The sequence below is a fragment of the Lytechinus pictus genome, chromosome 2, assembly GCF_037042905.1.
Source record: "Lytechinus pictus isolate F3 Inbred chromosome 2, Lp3.0, whole genome shotgun sequence".
NCBI lineage: Eukaryota > Metazoa > Echinodermata > Echinoidea > Temnopleuroida > Toxopneustidae > Lytechinus > Lytechinus pictus.
In genome coordinates, this window is record NC_087246.1 from 34,388,466 (window position 1) to 34,395,604 (window position 7,139).

Below are 7,139 nucleotides of genomic sequence, written 5' to 3' on the forward strand. Positions count from 1 at the left end.
TTCTGTATAAGTTAGTGTTTTGATCTACATGCGCTATTAAAGGGCATCTCATTATTGTTCTTGGTGAGCCTCCCGTTACACCATCAATGTTGAAATTTGTGTTATTTGGTGAACGTGCTGATTTTGTTCTTATAGGAACATAATAAATTCCCCAAAATCTGCAGGCCTATATGGCCCGAAAATAAAATATTGATTTAAAATGTCGAGAATATAGCCTAATTTGTTCAAACTTTTCAAAAATGACAGTTTTAATTCCCTTCACTTTAAGTTAGATTTGTTTTAATTCGCTTTTTAGGGGCCGTGTGTGCAATTAAAATAACAAACACACCTAAGCAAATTCGCTTTAACATACTGATCAAAATAAAATACAGGGGGCGCGACCGGACCCCTCCCTGAAATGAAAATGAACATTACACATAATAAATTATTGTGATTTTATACACCCCATCACTTTCAAAATCATTCCGCGACGCCGTAACATAATATAATAATTTTGTTCATCCATGGAAATCTTATTTAAAAAAAACTGATCGAATAACCAAACTCAGGTCCATAGGCCAGCAAATGACATTAAAGGAAGAAAACTAGAAAATCAAATTCAGTTATACTTTTAAAATGAAAAACAAAACTGGATATTCAAAACGCGTGTTTATCTGTTTATATGTTAGGCCGGTGCCAGTGCTGACAAATATTTGCCATAAAGTTCATTTATTCAAGCGACACAGACACAGTTAATTAACACAATTTCAAGGCAGGTATCAAATTTGAGATTAAATTAGGATTTTAATATCTTATTCCAAGTATTGTCACTTTTGCAATATTATTGTTTCATAATTATGTTTGGTTTTAGTACTCACAATTTTGCAACCGTTTTCATAATTATGATAAGTTTGCATTGATGTCTTTCATGATATTAGTTTTATACACTCTTGCAGTAGTAATAATATTCTTTATAGTATAATACAAATTATATATCATAATCCCGCCCCTTTTCTTCTCTCCTTCTCCCCCTTCTTCCTCTCCTTATTATTCTATCCTTGATTTGTTCACATGATATTGGTCCAATCATTATAGGATCAGAAACAACGGCGATAAACAAAATATTTCAGCCAGTTTGCCGATCAGCATATTTTCAGCCGGGGAGAATCAAGTCTATACTTTCCAGAAAATCAAAGTAAAATTGTTTTGCGCATTGTGATTTGTTTACTCTCCGAAGTTTTAAAATGTTTGCAAGGCAATAAGACTGTACATAAACATCCAACCCCCCATTAGGCCTCCTGTACACATTGCAAAATTGTACGACTGCATGCGCGCATTTGATATGCAAATTTTGCTGTCAACAAACTTTTCTATACATTGATCGCAAGTAAGAAAGTATACTTTTATATACATATTTATAAATATGATGGGATGGTTGCCAGCAAAGGAAATCTAAATCATCAATTTTTAACTGAATCAATGCGTAAATCATTTCCAAATATCAATAAAAAGTCATTTTATGATTCGCGAGTTTTTGTGATGTTGGTTTACATCAGCGTGTAAGACATGGGGAAAAGGGATCGAGTTATTATAGGCCCTATTGTGTAGATATATATGGAAAATGAATTATAACAATTATCTAAAGTGAAGAAATAAATTATCAGCAATCAGCATAATAGTAATTAGGAAACTATGAACTATAAAAATACAATCGTGGTTTTTTTTTCGATACAGCGTCTCAGATGCATCAGACACTGTGATATGGCCTATGAATTTTCTTAGGTTAATGTACATCAAATCATATTAAAACACATTAAATTTATTTATCAGGACCTAGGCCTAAATGTTATTTTTGATATTCATCTCTTCCAAATCATTAGAAAATAGAAGTCATATTAATGTATCGAAATTTTACCTAAGCAAAAACAATTGGGACTTTAAATCGTTTGCCTGTATTATAGCTGTATCGGCCTATATTGTGCGCTATAGATAGGCCTATATAGGCCTTTTGACCTCAGTTTTGCTAGATTTTTGTTGTATTTGAACTTTAATCCAGTGCAATATTTACAATTTTGCTTTTCCATATGCTTTCGTGCTCATATGTCATCAATTTGTCATGTTCTGTGCTCATCCGTGTACATGCCCCATAGGTACTGTACGCGCATGGCAGGCTGCGAATACCTATCGAGCAATGGCGGACGGTCTCCACGTAATCACAGCGATTTGACGAAGTACGCCCTCTAGCGTTACTAGTATACATCTCTATGGGATTATGCCACTTAGCACTACGTGTAGTCTGCAGGCACAGACCCTGATTGGAACTTAATCTGTAGGTGGGTCGATCCTGTCCATATCGATGATCATTCGCACAATTAAGCCACATATACAACTTATTTTTCATCTTATATAAACATTTTTTTCATTCATTTGAATTGCAAAACATTTTTCATCATGTTACCGTATCGCATTATTTTTTTTATTTATTAGTCCCAACAAAATAATAATATTCACCAATCATTTATATGCATATCCTGGTCGGTGTGCAAATTAAGGGACTAATGACATCACACATGGCCGTATGCAGCGGGGGGGGGGGGGGGCAGGGGGCAGTTGCCCCCCCTCCCAGAAATTCTAAAATCTTAAAGACATTTTTACCGAAATATTTTAACAAAATTCACCACAAGTATGCACCAAACCTACAATTTCACTTGACAAAATGCAAAATCGCCCCAATGACAAGCTCGGTCGCTTCGCTCGCTCGCTTTCATTTTTTGGAAAAAGTTTACACGTGCTGCCCCCTCCCCCCAGTGAAAAATTTCTGCATATGGCCTTGACATCACCCACTCACTATTAGTTTTGTATGTTATCATATGACAATTTCAAATATTGTTCTCTCCAATGTCATGTGAAACAAAGTTTTATTCCTCCATTGTTCCATGTGGAACTAATTGTCTTGAAGGTCATGTCTACCCCAGAAAAATGTTGATTTAAATAGAGAAAAATCAAACTAGCATAACACTGAAAATGTCATCAAAATCGGATGTAAAATAAAAAAGTTAATTATGACATTTTAAAGTTTTGCTCATTTTTCACAAAACAGTGATATGCACAACTCAGTGACATGCAAATGAGCCAGTCGATGGTGTCCCTCATTCACTATTTCTTTGGTTTTTTTAATTGTTTGAATAGTATAATATTTCATTTTTTACAGATTTGACAATAAGGTCAAGGACTAACTTGACTAAACCATATAGTATTAAAGGGATGGTCCGGGCTGAAAATATTTGTATCTAAATAAATAGAGTAAAATCCACAGCGCAAAATGCTGGGAAAAAATCCTCAAAGTCGGAAAACAAATAACGAAGTTATTGAATTTTAAATTTTATCAATACTTTGTGAAAACAGTTATATGCACATCGCCATGAATATTCATTAGGTGGGCTGATTATGTCACATCCCCACTTTCCTTTTTCTTATGTTATTACATGAAATCATAATTGATTCATTTTTTCATGTGTGTAAATGATGTGTCTCCATTATGATGAAATAAGTTGCGGCAAGAATAATTAATGCACTTAATCAGTTGTCAATCCAATTATTTTAGTTATTGGTAGAAAAATTTGAATAAACCTAATTTCATATATTATAGAATACAAAAGAACAAGTGGGGATATGACATCATCACCCCACCTAATGAATATTCATAAAGACATGCCTAGAACTGTTTCACCGGAATAACGCAAATCTTTGAAATTCAATAACTTCGTTTTTTTGTTATCAAATTTTGATCAAAATCTTCAGCATTGTGCTTTGTGAATTTTACTCTATTTATTGAGATATAAATATCTCCAGCCTGGACCATCCCTTTAAACAGTGCTAATTCCACAAGTTCAGGGAGGAGTTAATCGTTGTTTCACTTGACAATAAGGGAAAAAATAGAATATTCAATATTTCATATGATAAAATACAAAAGAAATAGTGAGTGGATGACATCATCAGTCTCCTCATTTGCATACCGACCAGGATGTGCACAACTGTTTTGTGAATTTAAGCGAAACTTTAAAATGTCATAAGAACTTACTTATTTTACATCCGATTTATTTTCAGTGTTATGCTTGTTGGATTTTTCTCTTTTTATTCAAATAAACTTTTTGTTGGGATGGACTTGTCCTTTACAGTTCAAGGTTCAATAAAGAGAGACCTTCACTTGTCAAATCTGTAAAAATTGAAATATAGAATTGAAATATAATTAAAAAGAATAAATAAATAGCGAGTGAGTGACATCATAGGAATAACGGAATTTCTAGCCGGGCCAGTGACGATCATGAACAGCTTCGTCAACGACATCTTCGAGCGGATTGCCGGCGAATCTTCTCGGCTGGCCCATTACAATAAGAAATCGGGTCTCCCATTTTCATAACATTGAGTTGTGCATATATTGTCTTTTGAAAAATAAGCGAAACCTATAGCTATTACTTCCGATTTTAATGATTTTTTTTGCGTATTGTTAGATTTTTCTTTATTGACTCAAATCATTCTTTTCTGGGTACATGGACTCGACCTTTTGAAACACACAAGAGGCTATGCGTACAGTATAGTACTCTTTTTTCATAGTACATAAGCAATAGGCATAATGAGCCAAAATTTTCGAGGGGGCCAGGTGAAGCGAAGCGAGCGATCAAAAATGTTGACATAATATTCAGAAAATAATATATTTCACCCTTTTCCCTTTCCTTTTCTTTTTTTTTTGTCTTGGTCGTGATTTTTTTAGAGGTATATGTACTCTCTTAAAAAGGATGGGCAAAAAAGATAAATTTTTAAACCATCACTGGGCAATATACTGTCCACACATCTATTGGTTAAAATAATGACTAATAATTTGGTAAAAAAATTGCTCAATTGGATAATAATTGCCCAGAATATTATATATATATATATTTATATATAAATGTGTAAAGTTATCCAAAGGGTAGATAGCTCTGGGGAACCTTGATTTAAGCTACGCCTACCATTGTTCTCTTCATCCATTTCTTTACGATATATATATATATATATATATATATATATATATATATATATATATATATATATATATATATATATATATATATTGTTACCAGCATACATTACCCAACACAGTGGACAGTATGTTGCCCAACATTTTAAGTGTGTATATATTGTATGGTTGTGTAAGCACGTTTGTACCAATTAAGTGGATATAATGAAAAAAATGTGGGTTTTATCATTACCTTTAATATATATAAATTATGTGTGTATATGTATATAAATTTGAGAAATTATACATGTACAACAGCTTTGGCTACTCTTGTATTTAAATATTGTGAAAGAAATTAATGAAGAGAATACGCGTAGCTTAAATCAAGGTTCCCCAGAGCTATCTGCCCTTTGGATAAATATTGGTGATGCCGAAAAATGTCTCTGCCAGGAATCGAACCCGGGTCCCCATCTTTGAACACCGGTGCTTTAACCACAATACCACTGAGACGGGTTAGTGGCTATAGGGCGACCCGATCCGATTGACCGTCAGCTAGACAGATTTTCGACACCAACAATTAAATTTCCCTTGTTGGGTGTAGGTGAGTTTTGAACAATGACAAGCCGCCATGCTTCAGCTGGATCAAAGCTATTGCTTAGATACAATTATAATGAAATAATATTTGGGACAAATTATACAAATGTGAGATTCAAATTCAAATAAACATTTATTTTCTTCCATTTTATTACATTTTTCGAAAACATCAATTCATGCAAAAATCAATTTGTTATATATATATATATATATATATATATATATATATAATACTATATATATATATATATATATATATAATATTATAATATATAATACTATATATATATATAATACTATATATATAATACTATGTATATATAATACTATAATATTATAATATATAATACTATATATATATATATAATACTAAACCTTTTGTGAATATTATATATATATATATCAATGAACGCATTTAAATGCATTAACATGCATTTTAGTGATGATCAAAACTGACAGGCGCGATAGCTCAGTCGGTAGAGCGGGGGATTCGTATTCTGGTGACCCGGGTTCGATTCACACTTGGTGCGCTAGTGCCCTTTGGTAAGGCATTAATCCTCATTACCAGGTCCTTCGGAGAGGACCTTAAGCCGTCGGTCCTCTGGTTGCTTGCTTACAAGCATTCATGCTTTCTTAGCAATCAGGTAAAAAAATCCCCACCAAACACCAAACACAGAGGAAAAAAGCAATGAAACCAAAATTGATTTATTTCATCATACTTACGCATATAGAGATAGAGATCAAGTGTCTGACAAAACAGCCAATTGTTCGATTGCCAAACAAGGGGGGGGGGGGAAATAACAGCCATGAAATTAGATAAGATAAGAATAAAGTGAAAACAAAAATACAGAAAAGAATCCCCCAAAAAGGAATAAAAACGAGTCTGTTCTTTTTTTTCTTTTTGTTGTTGTTTTGTTTTAGAGAAGAAAAGAATACAGCTGTGGCGAAAATGGTCAATTGACTGATCGCCATTAAAACGAAGAAGTTATTTCGATTTCCTGAAAAGGAACTTCTGTGCATAAAAGCATTTACGCGTTCTTCTAGAGCAAAGTGTTAGCACAGCCGGCTTGTTCGACGGTAATATAAAGAATTATTAATCTATTATATAATTGAAATCATATTGCTACACGCTTTCAACATGTTCAATGACATCTAACGTTCACATTTCGTAAATGTTTTTTTTCTACGAAAGGTTCGATCGAATCCTCATAAATCGCATCCCATGTTTATTCTCTAGAATCATATATAATATAACAGATTACCACGTGTTCCTGCGATATTTGCCTCAGATATTCGCTTTCCTTGTTTATCATCATCACCTTGCTAAAATAACAGTAATCGCTAACTCAATCATGCACGTTTGTTATTCCGAAATTTTATTAAGGTTTGATATTCCAAAGGATTGTTAATTCAAAAACATATAATGCTTTATGTTTCTGAATGTTCATTTTTCCAAAGGTTCGATAGTCCGAAATGAGGTAGGTTTATAGTTCATTAGATGTAACGAACCTTATGTACTTCATCTTCGGAATATCGGAACCTTCGGAATAACGAACCTTCGTAATAACAA